Genomic DNA, 23,005 nt, shown 5'->3' with positions numbered 1-23,005 from the left:
TTTCTCCCTACTGTGGAAACATAAAAAAGATGAAGTTTTAAAGAATATCTCACACTCTTTTATGTGAATGGAGACTGGAGCTGTCAAAAATGACCAAATAGTAGTCCATGAGACTTACAAGTTTGGGGTTGAGACTTTTAAAATGATAAAAAGTGACTATAAAGTGATATATATATTTAAAATAAATGCTGTTCTTTCAAAGAAAGAACTGATATCAAAGAATCTTGATTGTATATGCCTGATGAAGGTCATGAGACCGAAACGTTGCTAATAAATATTTGTTGATACTTTTTAGTATTGATAGTGTGCAGGATTTCCTTTTGTTCATTAGATTTTTGACTTTTTTGGTCTTCTCTCCTACGCACCTATCTATTACCTGCAGGTGTGTGATGGTAATTGTTAATTTAAAGAATCCTGATATGTATCAGGTTTTCACAAAAATATTAAGATGCACAACTGCTTAACATTCATAATAATTAGAAGTTCTTTCCTGAGCAGCAATTCAGCATATTGATTTCTAAAAGAGCATGTGACACTGAAGACTGGAGTAATGATGCTGAAAATTCAGCTTTACCATCACAGGAATAAAATACTTCTTTTAAATATATTCATATAGAAAAATGGTATTTCGAATTGAAATAATATTTCACGATATTACTGTTTTTACTGTATTTTTGATCAAATAAAATCATAAATATGTATAAAGAGTAAAAGAGAATAGTTTAGTATATTTTTATGTTTTTTTTTTTAAAACATATGATAGCTTTCTATAGGGAACAGAGCAAAACCTTCTACCCTCCAAATTTTAGTTTCTGTTGTTTTTGTTAATGTCAGAAAGTAATTGAATTAAAGTGTTTTGATATTATTTGTATGCAAGTTTGTCAAAGTAAAATAAAGTAAAATAATGAATCTCTGTTCAAAGCATTTCTTCCTAAAGCAACAGGAAACTGCAGTGCACAGCTGAGCTCAAACTGTTCATGGTCCTAGCCAAGAATCACGGCCAAAATCAATCATATCCTCTATGCAGAGAGGTGGGGGAGTGCCTTTTCATAGCTGTAACATCACAACCTGCCACTAGGAGGCGAAACTTCAATTCTCGCTATATTGGCATTCACGCTTACAAGCACAAGAGGGAGCAGTAGCCCTTCTTATAAGTAGCCTGAAGCCAGCAGTGGTCAACACACCCTGTCAAGGGAGGCTGATTGTTTTCACCTCTTTTCATAGTGTACTTTTCACTCCCGCTATCATTTTCCAGGTAGTGCACACAATAGCCTGGAGATTGGGTGTCGTGTCTCACATAGCCTACAGAAATCTCCCTGCAGGAGCCCGAGGAGGTGATGGCACAGGCTCTGCAGATGGTGCTGGTACAGGCCTGTGGCGGCTCGGGCTCGGGGTGTGGTGCAGGGAGTCTATGCTACGGCACGTCCTGAAGAGGACACAGCACGCCCACAATGTGTCTGTGTGGTGGATTAAAAGACCACTATGGCGGCATGCACGGCTGTGTGGGAGAACACGATGAGGGGGGAGGGAGAAACAGACTGAAGCAGAGCTGACACTGCAGGCCGATCTGGGGAAGAGACAGAGAGGAAGAGGAGAGGAATGTGAGCTAGGAGGCTGTCAGCCCGGGATAATGAGAAGAGTATGCAACACAGAACAGCCAGGAACAAACGAGAACACTCTCACCTCTGCCCAAAACTGTCCCGCACTCTTGTCAGCACCGGTAGGACAATGACAATGTCAGCATGCACTCTGATCCCTGAAGAGCTCTTTAACCCTTGATTCTATCCTGCAACCCGTCCCAACCAGAGATTCAGCAGAACATTGAACTTGAAGATTTTATTAACATGATATAAAGTGCTGAAATGCATTTCCATTTATCATTATTGTCTATATTGCCTATTTATTGATGCATTACTATCAAGTATATAAAAAATATATTATATAAATATACACACACACACACACACACACACACACACACACACACACACATTACTATTCACAAGTTTGAAAGAATGAAATTAATACTTTTATTTAGAAAAGACACATTAAATTAAATTAAGTAAAGTAAAGTAAAGACATTTATATTCTTAGAAAAGATTTATATTTTAAATAAATGCAGGTTTTTTTTATTCTATTCATCAAAGAATCTTGAAATAAAATGTGTCATGGTTTTCACAAAAATATTAAGCAGTACCACTGTTTTAATTAGAAGATAATAAGACATTAATAACAAGAACAGCTGTTAAAATCAACATTCTGAATCATTTCTGAAGGATCATGTGACACTGAAGACTAGAGTAATGATGTCAAAAACTTAGCCTTGCCATCACAGGAATAAATTACTTTTCAAAATATATTAAAATAGAAAAGTTATTTTAAATTGTAGTATTTTACAATATTACTGTTTTATTGTATTTTTGTTCAAATAAATATAGCCTTGGTGAGCAGACTTCTGAAACACCCGAAACTTTTATATACAAATATATAGTAGTTATTAAATCTTAATCACTTGCATTGGAACACAGGAAGAGTTATAAATTATTAATACCAGACTCATGTCCAGTAACACTGTACAAACTAAAATGAACTCCTACACTTGATTGGAATGTGATGTCTGCAATGCAAAAAAGTAGTTTTTGATGAAAAAATATCTTGAAAGATATTGCAAAGGTTCACGTGTAAAAGATAGACATGTCATTTCTAAGTACACTCTTGGGATCAAGGTCTTGTAAAACCTGAGTGAATCCAGGCACAAAAAGCTAAGCTAAGATGGACCAGCAGGTCTCAGTCCAGCCATCAAGCTGAGCAAGCTACAGGTCATGCTTTATGGTGCTTTATGGTACATTATTTGCTACAGAGCAAACCGATATATTTTCAGGGACAATGTTTCCCCAATGAAGGCCCTGACTGATTTCATCAAAATGCACATGGTCAAGATTTAATTTAAGGGATATAAATTGAAAAAGCTTTAGGTTGTCTAGAAGACATGATGATCAATTTCACTATATAATCTCGCATAATGCCCAGAGAAATTACAGTGGCACTAGTAAAAACCACATAAGTGGGTTATGCTCACACACACACACACACACACTCCACACTCCAACTCACTCAGACAAATCCTCTATATCATAAATGCAAATCATCTTCCTGTCTCCAGAAACAGAGATAAACGCATGAATCACAGCCCAGACGGTACATAATCCCCTCAATGCAAGAAAACACACGTCCACAGGAAGAAAAAAAAGAGACATGATGGCCAGTCCTGAGGGTGACTGTACAGAGCTCAGCAGACCTTGTCAAAGATGCTGACATCAACCTGAGTCATGCAAGAGAAGCTTATAGCCAGAAATAACTCTGTAAACCAAGATCAGTAAAACCGCTGTGCGGGCACACAGCAGTGATAGCTTGAGGGGGTCGAAGGTAGAATAGGAGGGAAAGTATCGCTTAAAAAAAATTATGAGTAATTTATGAGGAGGAGGTACCTGCTGCAGCATCAGTCCATAAAGAGAGAAGAAAGAGTGCATGTAGAAAAGACAGGAGCATCTGAGAGTCGAAAACACACATACTGCCCACCCTTACAGAACCAATATCAACATTGGCCTCATTTTCCCCGATCATTACAGCAGGACATCCTCATTACCAAAAGATTCCTGGAGGAAGTGAACTCAAGACTGGGCAGCAAGGTTAAATATCCATCTTCTCTTCTGTCGTCCCAGCAACTGCAAACTTAAATGTGACCTCAGATGGGAGAGACACAACAACTGGCATGCACAAGGCACTGGTACCTTACACTTGATGAACGTCTAATCCATCTGATCTTATCCTTAGGTGTTGTTTGAAAGAACTGTCATCTAAACAGACATTTTAACCAAAAAGAGACAGAGTCATTCCCTTTCCCTATATTGCCAGAAATAGAGAAGAATGAATAGTTGTGCATGCATGACATGGATGCTGTAAAATGAATTAGGCATGAATGAGGCATTTTTATAACACTTTACTATGTACTACAGTAAGCGCTTTACTCTCCTCAACCCCCACCAGTGTGCAGTTTCCACTTAGGTGCAGAGGAGAGAGAGTGATAGAGCCAATTGAAAGCATGGGGATTCATTTTAGGAGGCCATGATTGATAAAGGTCAATGGAGGGAATTTGGCCAGGACACCAGGGTTACACCCCTACTCTTTTACAAGAAGTGTCATGGGATTTTTTAATGGCCACAGAGAGTCAGGAACGTCTCATCTGAAGGACGGTGCTCTTTGACAGTATAGTGTCCCCATCACTATACTGGGGTGTTGGGACCCACGCAGACCACAGGTTGCGCACCCCCTACTGGCCTCACTAACACCTCTTCCAGCAGCAACCTGGTTTTCCCAGGAGGTCTCCCATCCAGGTACTAACCAGGCTCAGCCCTGCTTAGCTTCAGTAGGCAGCCAGTCTTGGGCTACAGGGTGATATGGCTACTGACAAAAAAAATAGAACAAAAAAAAGTACTATCAACAATCAAAGCCACATGACTGAAGCCATTTACTTTCCCGGAATACATTTTAACCAAAGCCCACTGCAAAGCATTACTACAGGCATGCAGATGAGAGCACACTATAATTAGTGGCCTGATCACTCACAAGGCTACACAACCTTAAAAAAAAAAAAAAAAAAAAAAACACACACAAACATTAACATATATCAATTTCTGCTCTATTTCTTTTCTAACTTTGTTCTGTAAAATAAAATAATAAAAAAGCACAATGCAAACAAAATGCAAAATAAATAAAATACAAATAAAACCCACAAAACAAGACAAAAGCAAAATCAAATAAAAAAAAAAACAACCAAAACAAAATCCAGCATAAAAAAAAAAAAAAAAAAATGTAAACCAAGCACCAGCTTACTCACCCCTTACCAGCTCTTAAAGCAGCACAGCACTCCTAACTGCACACATTAATAGTACTCAAGACTATAACCAAGGATACTACATTACGCCTAGACTCGCGTAGCCAGACCTTCAGACTGACAGCAGAAGGTCTGGACTCCATCGCAGCTTTCATTGGCCAAAGTCCGCCCAAGAGGACGTCTAACCGACCTGTAAAGCAACCAATCATTGTTTGTTTTGTTCACACGAGGGGCTTCACAGCTTTGTTTCCAGGGGGACGATTAAAGAACGTCACATACATGTCTCAGTGAAAAGCTGTAGAATTCAACCAATTGAACCAATCAAATGGTGACTTCGAAACATCTAAAGTGTTTCCCATTTTCTGTGCCATATGCATTAGACTTTCAGCCAACGGTCTGTGGGTGTGACGTCTGAGGCTGAGACTACATTACGCTTAACCCAAGCATACAGTAAATGGAGTGGAAGCCAAGTATGAGTGTCAGTGATGAGGAGAACATAAGCTGTATTGTTCAGGTTCTCTTCCCTCCTCCTTCTCTGATCCCTCCTGCCACTCCCTTCTTAAAATGGAAAATGGGCAGATTTCTGTATCCATGAGAACTTTATAAGGAAACTGTTGTATGAGTGTTAATGTGCTGGCAGAACCAGGTTAAACACACTTCACTGAGCCAGTCATGTCTTGGCTCAACTCAACTCAAGGGCACTGGCTGGCACATCTGGGTCACTGTTACAGACAGACCCTCCTCCTCCATCACAGGATGTGACTCAAGATCTTGGATGCCTTAAGATATACACACACACACACACGTAGATGTAACACCATCCATTTATGAAAACCTGTCACCAGCTGCTAAATTAAGCAGTTAATCATTCCCATTTCATTTCTGATGTTGCGATCAGTTTGGCACATAGCAATATGAAAAAACATAAGAGGAAATTATTATTATTTATAGAACAAACTTTAGATGTTACAATATGTTAATAATCCTTTCCATTATAATTAGACACTGTATAAAAAAGAGCTGACAATAATACATATTCTTATTAGAAATAAAACTGCCTCTGTTTTGAGCTGTGCATAGCTATAGCTGAATAGTTAGGCCTACTACAGTACTGTATTTTAATATTGGTCATTATGGTGGTAATTGGAGAGACACATATTTTCTGAGGTGGTACTTGGTGTAAAAAGTTTGAGAACCACTGATGGCTGCTCTGTCAAGTCTTCGTCGTCGGTTAGGAACCTGGGTGTGCTCTTTGATACCAATCTTTCATTTGAAAGTCACGTTTCTAGTATCTGTAAAACCGCATTCTTCCATCTTAAAAATATATCTAAATTACGTCATATGCTCTCATTGACAAATGCGGAACAATTAGTTAAAGGGACACTTCACCCATTTGCATTAAGCTTTGCATTGTTAGAAACCCAGTCATACTATTGAATGGTTGTGCAACACTCTCTCATTTTCCCCTGAGACGGGAGAAATCCGTTATTTACCTCTTACACTTCCTCCTACAATGACGCAAAAATCGTCATTTTGCGTCATTGTAGGAGGAAGTGTAAGAGGGGGGAATTTCTGTTGAGACAACAAGCACTAGTTCCTCATCTTTCCCAGGGGGCGGGACCCGCTCACGCTACAGACCTATTACAGATCAGTGGGTGGGACTTTACTCTCTGAAACTGAAAGCAATATCCTCCATCTTGTTTGAAGCTAAGCTAACAGGCGCTGTGGAAACAGATGTAAAGTTATGACAATAGCGGAGGAGAGTACGAGTACGAGTATTCCAAGTCAATATGATATAGACTAGAGGAAGAGGATTTCGGAAGTCTGGTGCTTGAATCAGGTGTTTGTGGCTACCTTTACAAGCCGCATTATAGCGAAGAGCAGCCGAGGCAGAAGACCTGCCTGCCGCGGACGAGGAGCCCGGACTGGCTCGGTTTAGGGCGGACTGGTGGCGCCGGTGATCTCACTATGCAACTACGAACCGCTACGAACACAGAGATAGAGTCCGTCTGTGGCAAAGATTTTCAACGATGACAATTTCTCCTGGACGAAATCTCTGAATCAGACGAGGACACGGACGTTTGTGTTGTGAACTAGTTTCCTAGTTTCGCACCGCATTTGTTCTGACTGAACATCCAGGTACCATGCAATAATTCACCTTTTCGAAAGAAATACAAACGAGGAGTAATGCACTAATGAGTTCGCCAACTAACTAGACATTTTGTGTGAATGTGAAATGAATTTCAAGCTCTGGTGGTAGCTAGCCTTGTAGACTGAAGAGTGATTTCTCTTATAGGCAGATATGCGCTTTCTGGATTAGTGGGAGTGGCTTGCGGAGCTGTGCAATGTGGTGCATTGTGGGAGTTGTTGTCTTTCATACAAATGCGTCCTGAAGTTATTTTTTGTCTTTTCTCTGTCACAAAGGCACCAAATTCAAAATTTCTTTTACATTTCGACTACATATATGACCCACTTTAAATAAAAAACAATGTTCAAATGGGTGAAATGCCCCTTTAATGCATTCATGACATCAAACCTAGATTATTGCAATGCTCTTATGGGTGGTTGCCCTGCACGCTTAATAAATAAACTACAGCTGGTCCAAAACGCAGCAGCTAGAGTTCTTACTAGAACAAGGAAGTATGACCATATTAGCCCGGTTCTATCAACACTGCATTGGCTCCCAATTAAACATTGTATACATTTAAAAATATTGCTGATTACTTTACAAAGTACTAAATGGTTTAGCTCCCCAGTACTTGAGCAGTCTCTTAACACATTATAGTCCTTTACGTCTAGTGCGATGGCGTCTACGCTAATAGTAGTCTCTCTGTTTATCCCGAGGTTTACCGCAGTCCGCCATATCCAGGTCGTATCCAGATCTGATGAAGGACCTGCGCCTGGACACGACGACAACGCAGTCCTGAAGTGTCAACTAGTCTCTCCCCTGTGAAGGCCTCCCTTCTCCTTCCCTTTACCTCTGTACAGATAAAACGTTGTCAAAATAGTTCCGGTTCACGTGGCTACGCAGAAGCGATAAATAATTCTGTATTATACATTTTTAAGGCCAGACAAGTAATTTGTTGAGGTCAAGTTGTAAAGAAAGACTACACGCCTGCGTACATATATATTCAAACCTGCATACCTATAGACTGAACACGTAATACGCATGTGCACGCCATCAGCGTTTTCACAGACTCTTTTCCTCTGCACTATTAAACACAGGCTGTGTAAAGTGTGGATTATGTGATGAAAAGCAGATCCGAGTAGAGCTGCATGACAGTAGCTATTACAGCTGACAAGTATAAGACCACCAGAAAGGTCAAGAAAACTCTGCCAAGGCTGCCACAATTCATCGCTCCGCCTTGACCCACTTTACAGTTCCGGTTTGACATCTCAAAGCAAGTGAAACATAACTGAGACTTGTTTAGATTCTGCACTTGGTCACCAAACGTGCTGAGTTGGAGCACTAGAAGCGTCCAGGCCTGCATGGCAAGCCTCTTTACAGCCACAATCAACATTTGTTTAGCAGCCAGGCTAATTCTGTCTGTCTGTGCTAATCTTTGGGGAATGCAGAAGAAATACTGCTGCATTTACACAACTTAAGGAATTTAGCTGGCCTTTCACCCCTGCGCCGGGTCGAAGGTCAAGAATGAATTTAATGGCCATGAATGCATCAGGAACCAATCAAAAGTTAGAGAGATCATGGGTGGGTTCTGTCTGTAATGGGTTTACTTGAGTACCAAACACTGCATCAAGCTTGTGGTATTACATAAACGCCTCTGAACCAGCAGTTCCCGGTGAAGCATGCTAGCACATGTGAATTCCTGTTCAAGAGCTTTCGTTGGACTCCGGAAATGTCCGCTTGGAAAGAGTTCTTCTGTTCTAGGAAAGAATCTTCCCAATGTTTTGAATATCAAAGCATAATTGTATCACAATGTTCATCCATATCATTGTCGAAAGACCATATTCAGTCAAAAGCGCCACTGGTGTCATTGTTCATGGAGCAGCTTTTTCTCTGAATGTGCCCTCAGATGAATAAAGAGCATTTAAACTGTTTTGGCTGGACTTAAAATGTCAGGCTGCTGAACTGGCACTCGGTCCAAGATGACAATACTGTTTTTTTAGGCCGGGGTCAGTTCCGCTCTGAAGCTAAACTACACCACATTGCCCTGTGCCTGGAGCCCATTGCATTCTGGGACACATAGCTGTGGTTACAGTAATAGAGTGAGACTTTGCAGAGCTCTACACTTGAGGTCTACCAGCAAGAAACACACAGTTCATGTCCTAGTAGTTCATCCCAAAGGTGTTCAATGGGGCTAAGTCCAGTTCTTCCACACCAAACTGATTCAACCATGTCTTTATGGACCTTGCTTTGTGCAATTTCTAATCAACATGTTCAAAGACACACATACAAAAAATTGTCATTGTACCTTTAATTGCGTGTTTGAACATGTTGATTGGAAATTCACCATAAGAACAGAGGCTATTGGACTGATTTAAATCACTCACTTGACATGTTATGTGATTGGTGGATGCCATACCATCTGACTTTTAATTGGTTATGTGTAAGTTTGAATTTTGTCCTTGTTTGTATTTAAATGAGCTTGTGTCTACCTGTAATCTTTTAGCCCTGATGAAGGCATGAGTGCCAAAACACACAAAACAAAAAATTGGCAAAATAAAGAATGAGTAATTTTTCAGCTCCAGTTTCTGGCCATTTTGATTTCTCCATTTTGCAAGCGTTGCTGGTACTGTTCCAATATTTCTTGTGCTGGAAGCAGAAATTACATGGAATGTGACAGCACACAAACAACCAGTGGCTTACTGAAATGCATGGCACATTTCCATTTCCCTTAACCTAGGAACAACAACCATTATCTACACTGATCTGCAAGGACATTTCAAAACACCCATCGGACCTCATTCAAACTGAATAAAGCCACAATTACCATCATAATTACATTTCACCACCACACAGCCACCAACCATCTACTTATTGTGAATAGGCTCTGAGGAAAAGGATGCCTTTATCAGACAGTAGGCACATTATCATGCAGCAAACACAAGACTCTATTAGAAAGAAGCCTTGCCTCATTCGTTTTCCACAGCATCTCTAAGAATGACGGAAGCTTTACGCTTTAATCCATAAATAAGATGACACTCGGTCTCCTTTCTCGCTCAATTATGGCCTTTTGTCCACATGTAACTGACTCATTTAGTCACCATCTGGCATTCAGAGTGGTTTCATGCCAGTGTCTGCTTAAACCGAAACATTGGCACTGAATCTAGGCATAACCAACCACTTCAGGCTTCACATTCCCACAATGAAGAGCTGAAAGGCCCCACAGTTCTGAGCAGCCATCGGAATGGAATAGCAAAAACGTAATTATTGAGTGCGTTCACAACTGTAAAATATACTGTATGCTTTAGAACTCGTGTAAGGTAATTTAGGTCAAACAACACTTAAAGTTGTCTCTGCATATTAAACTAGTACAGAGTACACAAAGTATTTTACAAACAAAAATAAAATAAATAAATGAATAAACAAAAGAAGAACAAATTAAAGCAAAACAAAAGCAATAAAAAAGATTAGATAAATACACAAGCTCTTAAATAAAGGCAAGATATAGCAGTAAACTGAGATCACAATGATCAATGAAATCTAACTTCAAAACAACATGCTATTTTAGTTCTCAATTGATCCCAGCGGTGGATCTAAAGCATGCTGCGGTGTAGTGCCGCCAGGCATTAATTGATTGGCCTGGCTTGCTATGCCAACCACTGTGGTGACCGCAATATCCAGCAACTGAGTAAACATCAAATACCAGCATGATCCCAGAGCCCTTGGTGCAAGCTACTGTTGCCAAACAAACACTGAGAAACTTTATTTGTTTTCCATGAGAGGGAAAGTGAATTTGTGTGCTCTGTATTCCTCCATTTGAAGTTGCCCTCAAGTGACCTCTTACGGCTGTGAAGGGTTTTGCTTTGTAACCGTACCAGGTTATGTTACAGTGGAATGCATGTGTCATAAACAGGAAGAACACCTGCCGGTTTCTCAATCCTAGACGACAAGCATCACTGCCAGAACAGAGGAACTTCCTGCCCGGGATGAGATATAACAAGAGGCAGTCACACAGCATGCTAAACTTCCTACTTAGACCATTCACATAAACACATTCACTCTCGGCTCCTAAATGTCAACAAAAATAAATAAATACTGGCAGAAAATGAATAAAAATTCATTCATCCACTTTCAGCTCCTGGACTTAAAGGTGTAGTCTGTAAGAATGACAACTAGTGGTCGAAATAGGTATTGCAGTCCAAATTCAAAATATTGGAGATCATTGTTTCTCCCGCCACCTGCTCCTCGGGCTGGACGGTTGCCAGTTTGAGCACACACATCAGGAAAGCGATGAAAGCGCAATGGACAATGAAAATTGGCAAATTGGCAACGTGCGGTATCACACACCAAAACAAAAACAAACATTCCATCCTGGAAACGCACATTTCAAAGTAAAATAACTGGCTGTAGAAGTGTTTTCCAGAGAAACAAGTAGGCCTATGTGAACTTAGCATGTTTCCTCAATATATCCTCAAACATATCATGGTATTTTTATGCTTTAGGAGAGTGAAAAAGTTACATACAGCACCTTTAAATTAAAGGAACAAAACATTTTTGAAAATTTTATCAAATATAATGTGAAAAATACATTTATATAAAAGCTAAATCATCTACAAATTATAATAATTTAAATCAATGGTTTTCAACAGGGGTCCAGGGTGGTATTAAAGGGGGCCCATTAATAGCTGTTTGTAACTAATTTGGTTTAAAAAAATAATAAACTTTAATAGAGAAAGCTGAAGTTTGAAACAAATTTAAAAAAAAATGAACAAATGTACATGAAAATATTCTATAGTGTTATTTTGTCAGCTAGATGTATCTGTTTTTCTTTGTTATTCTGATTTGTTATATTAAACAAAAATGAAAAACATTAATATAATATTATTTACATAATATATAACTGTTTCTGCTCCATTCGTCTGTCCAAAAAGGATATCTTGGTCTGAAAAAGGGATGAAGACTCCTGGTCTAAATGATAATTCAATTTTATGATTAAATCAAGAACAGCACAAACAGCTGTTTGAATGCCACACAAGCACAAAATATTGTGAATATAGAAAAAGCATTAGCCTGAGCATGTAACAAACAGCAAAAGAATAAGTGTTTGTGTTTTGGCAGTCCCATTCATTACTGTGTCGTGTCATGTATCAGCCGGCGGAGAGCTGCTCTCAGCACACAAAAGCCCTTCATTAAAGATGACCGCCCCATACTCAACATGGCGGCAGTGTTGTTGGGCGTCAACAAAAGCTGAAGTGGTCCTACCGGAGAAGCCATTTACAAGAAGTGGTTAATTACACACACAATCCTATAAATTGCGTTCCTAATTTCCATAAGACCAACTCTATATTCCACCCTGTTCCTCATAATGCTGCATGCGTGCCCAGGCTAGCTCTTTCATTATTCAGTTTGCCTGTAGCAGGTCTCTTTAAATAATTGACTCTGGCAAAGACGAAAGCATTATGTTAGGGACAAAGTGAGATCCTGAAGGACCCTGCAGTGCACCGTGAAACCCCATAACCCACTTTAACCAGACCACCAAGCCTCGCCCTCATTCAAAAATGAATCCCAGCCACAAGGGCTTCAGATGCACTGCCAGACACCCTTACTGAGTTATGCACGTCCCCATAATGACAAAACCCAGCGCCTGAAGCTCACATGGAGAACGGCAGGCTGATGGAGTGCATCTGACATTGGTCAGTCAGTGGGGATGGTTGGCTTGGGTTTTTGCTGGTAACCCGGTCTGCCTTGCGGAGGCTGGCGACTCACAGTGTGGGTAATGGCTAGCGTGTGTGAGAGTCGTTCCTCCTGTACCCAGAGTGCACTCATTCACCTCCTCCAAACCTCAGGTCTCACCACTCCAACATAGCATTTGAATTTTTCCAGCAGAATTTAAGGAATTTCACCATCTAGAGTAGTTCACGGAAGTGATGCACTGAAATATTTGTTTGTTTTTTTACCAAAACCAAAATTAATTTTTTCATTCAGCCAAAAACCGAAAACAGAATTTAATAATCAACACATAAAAGCTGTATAAAAGTTGTATAAGCATTTAAATTGGTGTTATATCAACTTTTTAATTATATAATTCTGTTTCTATTCCAATTCAGTGTTGAGCTATAAACATTTAAACAGACTTGTTTTCATGGCAGATATAATTCAAACGTACATAAAATAATGAAGACAACTGATTAAGTAAAAATATATTGATTATGTAATATATCAAAATAATATTTTTTCTAGCTAGCTTCCTGACTCATAAATGTATTGTTGTTATGTGACATTGTTTTTTTTTTTATAATTTTTTTATTATTGACACTTTCCGCGGTTAAAACACTGATGGAGTGATTACATGATACATTTCAGCGAGTTGTACTGCTTCTTTCAACACACCGTCTGATATTCATTCAATGCTATAACTAGCTTATCCACATTGTGGACACAAAATAGACACAGTCACTGACACGGAGAAATGCTAATTAAACATCACAGTTTCGGTTTCAATGATTTCGACCTTTTGAGGTCAAAATCAAATTAATTTTTGGTCAAATATTGTCGGTTGCCGAAAATGCAGTGCCATATATAAATTGCTATATAAATCATTAATATAAATATTGAATATATAAATAAAGAAAAATATAATTTAATTTTACATACCGAATATATAAATAAAAAATATATTATATTATATATTAAATAAATAAAAATATATTGTATAACTAAATAGAATATATTTGAAATAAAATAAAAAAACTTGAAGCATAGTTTCTAGGTCAGGCACGAGCAGGTCTCACCGTGAAGTGGCCTGTACAGATATAATAAACGCTTAGTCAGCAGTACTCGTTGTCTATAAATGCTTAAATGAGGATTTCCCAACTCGCAATCACTCTCACGGTCAGTGGAACATCTGGAAGATAATCCAAATAAAGCTTGTTTCCGCATTAAACTGCTTTACGGTGGCTTATCTCTGTGGGGAAGGCCTTCCTCGTTTACAGATTGTGCCGTTTTCCAACTGTGATGATAAAGACCTCTGTTACTGGGGTAGACTGGTGGAGAATGGCGTTATAGAGATGGCCAAGACTCACATTGCTCCCTCCCTCGGGTGGACATTCTGATAAAAGGCCTTTTTCAGGTCTCTCCACAGTCCCATGATCAATGGTAAGGGAGTGATGTAGTGAGCAGCATCCATAATAAGCCATTGGAGTCAGCACAGGATATCACTGACACGCAGTGCGTTTAATTTTAACCAACACGGCCAAGCTTATGAGTCTTGGAACAACATCCAGAGAGAAACAATAAACCATGAGCCATCAGGAATCATTGGTATTTCAGCGCAGACCACAACCACGCTGGACTGCATGGAAAAGAATAAGCCCGGGGCAATGAGCATTCCTTTCCCTACGCTTTCTTCAAATTGCTTCTATTTCCAGGGGGTTATAAATTACAATTTATAGGACAGAGCATCGGTTAACAATCCGTGAGGCTTTTTACAACAAATTAAGTCATGATTGTATGGGGTTTGGTTCAGATTCTGTGTATAGGATTGCTAAATACACATTCTGTCATTAATACTCAATTCGTGGCCAAATGAAAATGCATGTATGGCGTGCTGCTGGATAAACCCCATGAGAGCCTTTAGAGATATATATTACTATGAGAAACCACAGCTTTAGATGCTGAAAACGGTATGATCCGGCAGTCTCAGCTAAATCCAGCTTGCAGTAAAAACAGCCGAGCTGATACATGAGAGGTTGTGGGATGTGAAGTGGAAGGAAAAAGAGGGGAATTCTCCTTGTAGAGCCGTACAGAGAGGCCTTTCTCCGGGCTGGGGTCACAGCCAATCAGAGCCGTTTCACCAAGGCCCTGCGCTGAGTGGGCCTGACCATGCAGTGCAGGCAAAATGTTAATGTCTATAAAGTGGGCTTTCAATGGCGCTCTCTGTTGCTTTTTATCTAGCCTTACGAGCAGGCAGACCAAACCGAAAGTAGAAGTAGGACTGTGGAGGGAGAGCAATTATTTCCACATACACTACGTTTTTTTTACGATTATTCAGCAAAAACACATTCAATTGTTGAAAAGCTACAGTAAAAACATTAATAGTGTTAAAAAACAAAATCTATTTCAAATATGTGTGTGTGTGTGTGTGTGTGTGTGTGTGTGTGTGTGTGTGTGTGTGTGTGTGTGTGTGTGTGTGTGTGTGTGTGTGTGTGTGTGTGTGTGTGTGTCAGAACAACATCCCAACAAAATTCTCATCTTTAAGGGTTTGTGAGTTCCCAGTATGAATTGCAGTGTGAATAAATTGACCTTACTTACTGGCAGTATAATTTTAGTTAGTATTGGCAGTGTAATTTGAATTGACTTAACATTTCGGAGGACAAGATGAAGACTTTAAATATTACATTTAATATTATACAATTCTTATTTTGCATCAAGCAAATCCTAATGCATTATGTTGCCATTGCTCACTTCCTGTTTTACAGTGTGGAAAGGGGGTCGGCAGCATGGGTGGGGTCTTACTGCAGCAGACCACTGCGAGACCACTTTCTCATGACTTCGATGAAAGGTCCATCCTGACAGGAAGCATCTCAACTCTAATGAGCCCTGAGCCAGTGTTGCACAGTTCGTCTAGTCTGCCCCATTCTGCTCTATCCCCTTCCTCTGGAGACTTCCTGTCTAATTGTAACTATGGTGAGTGAAAAACCATGTGGCATGGACATCGAGAGCAGATGTCATGTGTTAACTAACAATAAAGAAGGAAAGTGGGTACCATATTTCTCAACAACAAAAAATTGATTTCGCAATTGGTGCAACATACCCAGTTACACTACAAACTCTAATTGAAAGCATCGCTACATCTGACATGGCTGGGCTGTACTGAATCAATGCCGGACAAATGTAATCGGTTGAAACATAGCTTGATGTTATGTAATCTACAACAAAAATCCTCAAAATTGCACATTCCCGCAGAATGACCTCAAGTGTAAAGATGAAATATGCTGTTCTGGCCCCATCTCTTTCAATTTGACTCTGCTTTCTCCAGAGACCCAGTCAGGAAGTGACATGTTTGTTCCAAAGCAAATTCCAAAAATACCAAGAATGGAACTTTAGGGAGGAGAAAACATTTCCAAGCCCTTCATAGAAACAAGCAAAGCAGTTCACTTCATGATCCCCTTAAAGGGACAGCTAACCCATAAATAAAATAATTTACTCACCCTCATGTCATTCCAAATCTATCTACAAATCTTTTTTGTGTGGAACACAAAATAAATTATTCTTAAGAATGTTGGGAAACAAACAACTTTGGACCCCATTGACTACAATTTTATGCACAAAAAAACCCCACTCAGATACAGTATCTCACGAAAGTGAGTACACCCCTCACATTTCAGCAAACATTTTAGTATATCTTCTCAATGGACAATACAATAGAAATGAAACTTGGATATATTTTATTTTAGTATATATTTACTGTCCTCTGAAAATAAACTCAACATACAGCCATTATTGTCAAAATAGCTGGCAACAAAAGTGAGTGATAATAGCTGTGTGTCATTTAACCATGCAAAGCAACATATCCTATTCATAATTTTCATGTTTTTGTCTGCTTGACAGGACCATACAAATGTATGTATCTTGCATTAGAGCAGTTAAAATTTGTGCTTTGAGTACAATTCTCTCATACTGACCACTGGATGCTCAACATGGCACCTCATGGCAAAGAACTCTCTAAGGATTTGAGAATTAGAATTGTTGCTCTCCACAAAGATAGCCGAGGCTATAAGAAGATTGGTAACACTCTGAAACTGAGTTACAGTACAGGCCAGGGTCATACAGAGGTTTTCCAAGACGGGTTCCAGTCGTAACAGGCCTCGCAAGGGGCAATCAAAGAAGTGGAGTCCTCGTGCTGTCAAAAAACAGACGCATGAGTGCTGCCAGCAATGCTTTAGAGGTTGCAAAAGCGTAAGGTCAGCTTGTCAGTGCTCAGAACATACGCCGCACACTGCAACAAGTCGGTTTGCATGGCCATCATCCCAGAAGGAAGCCTCTTCTGAAGCTGGCTCACAAGAAAGCCCGCAAACAGTTTGCTGAAAGAAACCTGTCCAAGAGCATGAATTACTGGAACCATGTCCTGTGGTCTGATGAGACTAAGATAAACTTGCTTGGCTCAGATGGTGTCCAGCATGTGTGGCGATGCCCTGGTGAGGAGTACCAAGAGAATTGTGCCTTGCCTACAGTCAAGCATGGTGGTGGTAGCATCATGGTCTGAGGCTGCATGAGAGCTGCTGGTACTGGGGAGCTGCGCTTCATTGAGGGAAACATGGATTCCAACATGTACTGTGACATTCTGAAGCAGATCATGATGCCCTCCCTTCAGAAACTGTGCCGAACGGCATGATAACGACCCCAAACACACCGCCAAGATGACGACTGCCTTGCTGAGGAAGCTGAAGGTGATGGAGTGGCCAAGTATGTCTCCAGACCTGAACCCTACTGAGCACCTGTGGGACATCCTCAAGCAGAAGGTGGAGAAGCACCATGTGACCAACATCCAGCAGCTCCGTGATGTCATTATGGAGGAGTGGAAGAGGATCCCAGCAACAACCTGTGCAGCTCTGGTGAACTCCATGCCTAGGAGGATCAAGGCAGTGCTGGATAACAATGGTGCTCGCACAAAATATTGACACTTTGGACACAGTTTTGACATGTTCACTTAGAGTGTACTCACTTTTGTTGCCAGCTATTTTGTCAATAATGGCTGTATGTTGAGTTATTTTCAGAGGACAGTAAATATATACTGCTATACAAGCAGCACATTGACTACTCTAAAATATATCCAAGTTTCATTTCTATAGTATTGTCCCTTGAAAAGATATACTAAAATGTTTGTTGAAATGTGAGGGGTGTACGCACTTTTGTGAGATAGTGTATTTCTTAAAATATCTTCTTTTGTGTTTCACAGAAGAAAGAAATTGATATAGGCTAGGTTTAGAATGACATGAGGAAGAGTAAAATGACAGAATTGTCATGTTTGGGTGAACAATCCCTGTAACAAAACATATCAACAGATTTCACCAGTAGGATTTCACCATTAAATTGCATCTAATGAGTGTTTTATTTCTATTTCTTACAACAACAAAAAAACAGTTTCTTTAAATATAATGATGCGCTTTTACCCCGAGAACTTACATTGAAATGTGCTAGACACGTATGACTTTTCCAATAATTTTTAAGAAAAGAGAGAAAGAGAAAAAGATGCAAATCTAAAATATAACACTACTGAGAAAAGACAATGTAAAACAATGCGGAAGGACTACTGTGAAGGAAACACGTCAACTTATTCACATGGGAAGAAAGGCCATTTAAATCACTTAAAAGCTTATCTCAGATGACGTGACAGGCACAGTACATAGAAACTGGCTCTTTATCCCAGTTCCTGTGCTAGGGCTTCCTGAACACGCTCAATTACTTCCCTCATATCACACTCCTGCCTGGCACACCCAGCATTATGACACATGGCACTCTGCCCTAAAGGTCAGCAGACAAATTAACAGGATCACAGTTGGGGAGTAGCTAACTGAAATGTGACAAAATGCTACATTACCTTTTTCTATTATGCACACAGATTTAAAATTGAGAGACCTAATGCAAATGCGTTCCTCTTAAAACATATGTAGATTTGGGATATCCCAATTCATTTGTGTGAATCGGTTCATGTAAATCACTGTAAAAAAAATCCCGTTGTTTTTACGGAAAAAAACTGGCAGCTGTGGTTACCAGAACAATACTGTAAAAAACACATCACACCGTAAACATACTTACGGAGTTACATGTAATTTTAACATTTTAAACATGTATATTTAACATTGGATTTTAGTAATATGATATAATGTTAAATTACCGACCTATTGAAGTATTAATATCTGTTTTGTACCATAGTATTACACTGACAAACCAATAATATCAGCAGTAATGAGAATTACATGATTAATCAAAGCTCATCACAAGTAGTTCTTCCAGAAGAAAGTTCATATAAATATCTATAGAATCTGCACAGTGTCATTCACACAAACATTAAACACCATCATGGTAACACACATGAAATTTTAAAAATACAATAAACATTAATTTAACAACATTAAATGTAACATAAAACCCTAATGTACATAACTGATTATAAAAAAACTAAGAAAACTATGACGAAACATAGTTATTTCAACAAAAATACATCAAATGTGAAGTGTCACGCAGGGAATTGTGGGAATGTCAATTTACATTTTTTCACTGTAAATTATACAATGACTTGTTCGTTTTTACTTCCAAAAACTGTAAATTTAACGGTATTTTACAGTAAAATGACATTAAAAGTACCATTAGATCTATCACAGTTATTTACCGTATATAGTACGGAAACTTTCTGTTAACCAATTAACAGTTTTTCACTGTAGCATTTTTACAGTCTTTTACTGTTAAAATTACAATCATTTTTTACAGTGATGTAAAAGGTCTCTGCACAGTGAATATTTAGTTAAATTCTGCAGTATCGCCACCATATTTTTAACTCATTTGTGACCACAAATGACCTGGATCACAAAACCAGTCACAAGTCGCACGGGTATATTTGTGGCAATAGCCAACAATACATTGTATAGTGCAAAATTATTATTTATCTTTTAGGCCATTAGGCCATTAAGTAAAGATCGTGTTCCATGAAGATATTTTGTACATTTCCTACATACTTGTATTCCTTTCATACTTGTAAATATATAAAACATTTTTTTTTTGTGAGTGAATGCAGCACAATCGCGAACATAAATGGACCTTAAATAAAATTTAAAGGTGATTTTCTCAATGTTTCGATTTTTTTGCACCCTCAGATTCCAGATTTTCAAATAGTTGTATCTCAGCCAAATATTGTCCTATCCTAACAAACTATACATCAATTGAAAGCTTATTTATTCAGCTTTCATGTGATGTATACATCTCAGTTTCATAAAATTGCTCTACGTGACTGTTTTTTGGGTCCAGGCAGGGTCACATTTATAAACTGATTCATAGTTTTATTAGTTAATTGCATTATTATTCGTTTTCAGTTGATACGATAGGCATCATGAACTAACAATTAACAGCATTTTTTGCCTCAATCTAGGTTTATTTATAAATCTAATATTGTTTATTATTAAAAATCCATTAACAAGGTACTATTATTATTGTTGTAATGTTGTTAATGTAGAATTAACATTAATGTAGATTAATAATAAAAAAAATGTTCATTGTTAGTTTATCATTTATCATACCTCAAGTGTGTGGTTTTGGAGAGGAGTAAATAAAATGTTGCAGAGGTCCAGAGAAAATGAATGTTTAACTTCAGAGATGTTGAAAAGATTGAGATAAAATGAGAGCCAATCAAATCAGAATAGCTTCCTGAACAGAGCTTATGGTCTTGTGGAGTAAAATAATACTGTAAGGGCCAAGAGCTACAGTGCCTGTACACTCTGAGGAGGGGTATCAATCATGAAGTGTATGTGTGCCTTCCATATCAGCATAAAATAAGTTACAAAATGGCCGGTTCTTTTTCTAAAATCGGATAATGTCTGGACACATTCAAAGCCAAAGAAATAGCCAATACATGCTATTCGTGCACCTGTGACTGCACGTTGAATTCACCAAACTACTTTTTGCAATTGTAGACACGGTTCATGCAGAAAAGCCAAGTTGAACATTCAACACTGAGAGCATCCACAGTAAGACCAAAGTCCCCATGGGAACAAGTAATGATAATGATTGATTTTTTTCCCCACAGCACATCCATTTGTTCTCTCAAAGCAGTATGTGAACATCAAACATACGTATGTTTCCACAATACACGTGCAAAAAAAGTATGTGTGAAAAATTACAATGAAAGATTAATGTTTAATCTTGTTAAAATTCTGAATTGAGTTCACATAATAGAAAAGTCATATTTATCCATGGAGTGGTAACTAACTATCATTGTTGGTCAAGGGCCAGTACAGAGTTGAAGATTTCCAGCCTCTAGGATTTCTGTGGTTGTTATTATACATTCACTTACTGTACATACACATATGAAAAACCTAGCTTGGTGAAATTGCTCACAGACTGTTCAGAAGCAATGCCAAGGCAACAGAAGTACCAGAACCCACAGGCAGCGAAAGAGAGAGAAAAAAAAAACAAAGAGAGGGAGGTCATAGAGGGAAGGTTTTAGCAGAGAATCAATTTCTCAAGTTAAAATGGATGTTTCCAAATAATAGAGGGGGAAAAAAATAGCCAAACTTACTAATTTATCACAGATGACTCAATTCAAGCACAAACTCCAAATCCAAATCACCCTCCTGTTAAAGCGTCCATTTTTAGCACATATAGGTGATGCAGAGGCGTTTGTCAGGGTTATGCCTTTTAAATTCCAATTCGATCCAATGTGAATTTGAATTGAAATACCAAACAAGCTACTGAAATTCTAATTTGAATGCAAGGAAGAACAAAAAATGATAATGAACCGAAATTCATTGTTAACTACAAAAATGTAGTCTTTCCATGACAGACAGACAGATAGAAAGACAGACAGAAAGAATGATTGATTGACAGAACGACAGACAGACAGACAGGCAGATAGAGACAGACGGATGGGGTCTACAGCAGACGAGAGTCTGGGTAAACTGGATTGAATGGTTAGTGCGCTGAAATACAGCAATCAAAAGTGCCACAATAATTTAGTGAACAGTTTTTGGTAGAAAACGATCATTCAGTGACATCTCCTCCACTTATGTCTTTACTCTTAAGCGGAGAAGAAGGGAAGTACAGCAGTGTGGTGCAGAAAGTCCCTGGGGTGCTGTGGGCCAGTCCTGCGGCAGAGATGGAGCCAGTATGGCCCTGTCTACAGAGTGAAAAACACTACAGTACGAACACATACTGCAAACCTGACATTTAGGATTGTTTATATTGTGATGAGAAGTACTGTGATTAGCAAATTACAACTTATTTCAACATTGTTAGAAGTGTGTATGCAGGAAAGACTCTTATACAAGACTAGTATGTTAATGAAAGCATATTTGTGGTCTTGATGCAGTCTCCACAGCGTACTGGTAATGATGGACCTCTGAGGTTTGTTAACTGCAAAGTCATGCTTTCACATTGCCTGTAAAACAGCATGATGGCACATTGAGGCTGGGTGTCAGAATGTCTGCATCAATCTGTGTGTGTATGCGGGTCTGGGGGCATCTGGTGCACAGCTGTAACTCTTCTGCAGACAGTGTCATGAAGTGCAACCTTGCTGGAGGTCAGTCAGGCAACAGCCACCCATGACGATGCCTCCAGTCACTTCACTGCAGCAGAGTCAACAAGAGCCTTTAGTGCTGAAGACACTGAAATACCTGTACTAATGGAAGACCTATTTACCTCAAAACACATTTTATTGAAAATGTTGATACCACCAAAAAATATTTTGACTCCTCCCTCGTGTCAAGGTTACTGTGAGGCAAATGCATTTATGGAGGAATTAGAAACTGAAATTTGAAGCATATAATTTTATTGTTTTATTAAAAAATATATAATTACCGGTATGCATATATAAAATAAATATTATTAAATTAAAATGTAAACAAATGAAAATATGAAGCGTTTCCTTGGCTACTAAATTAAAATAGTTACGTTGAAATTATAACATTATTAATATTAATAAAACTGAAATAAAATTAAAGGTATATTGAAATAAAAAAAAATAACAAAAGCATACAATTATAAATGACAAAGTAAAAATATAGCTGCAAGCAGCGATACAGGGACCAAGCCCTGAAGCAGCAGCAACTCTCCCCTCCCCTCCCCTCCCCTCCCCTCCCCTCCCCTCCCCGTTCAGCGATCAAGTTTGACCCCGGCTCAGCATGTTTTGTGACTTTGCGAGCCGCTCCACTTCCAAAGATGCACAACTTTACAGCGTGTTCCGCTGTGTGTGTGCGCTGCGATCTCCTCTCCGTGTT

At 38.9% G+C, this 23,005-nt stretch overlaps 1 protein-coding gene across 4 annotated transcripts in view; it reads right to left on the bottom strand.

The window, feature by feature from the left end:
• Positions 1-23,005, bottom strand: part of myo18ab (myosin XVIIIA b) — a 106,773-nt gene that overhangs the window by 73,885 nt on the left and 9,883 nt on the right. The window lies entirely within an intron of this gene.

The sequence above is a fragment of the Rutilus rutilus genome (assembly GCF_951802725.1).
Source record: "Rutilus rutilus genome assembly, chromosome: 9".
Taxonomy (NCBI): domain Eukaryota; kingdom Metazoa; phylum Chordata; class Actinopteri; order Cypriniformes; family Leuciscidae; genus Rutilus; species Rutilus rutilus.
Note: the sequence above shows the minus strand (reverse complement) of the source record. Positions and strands in the feature narration are given on the sequence as shown.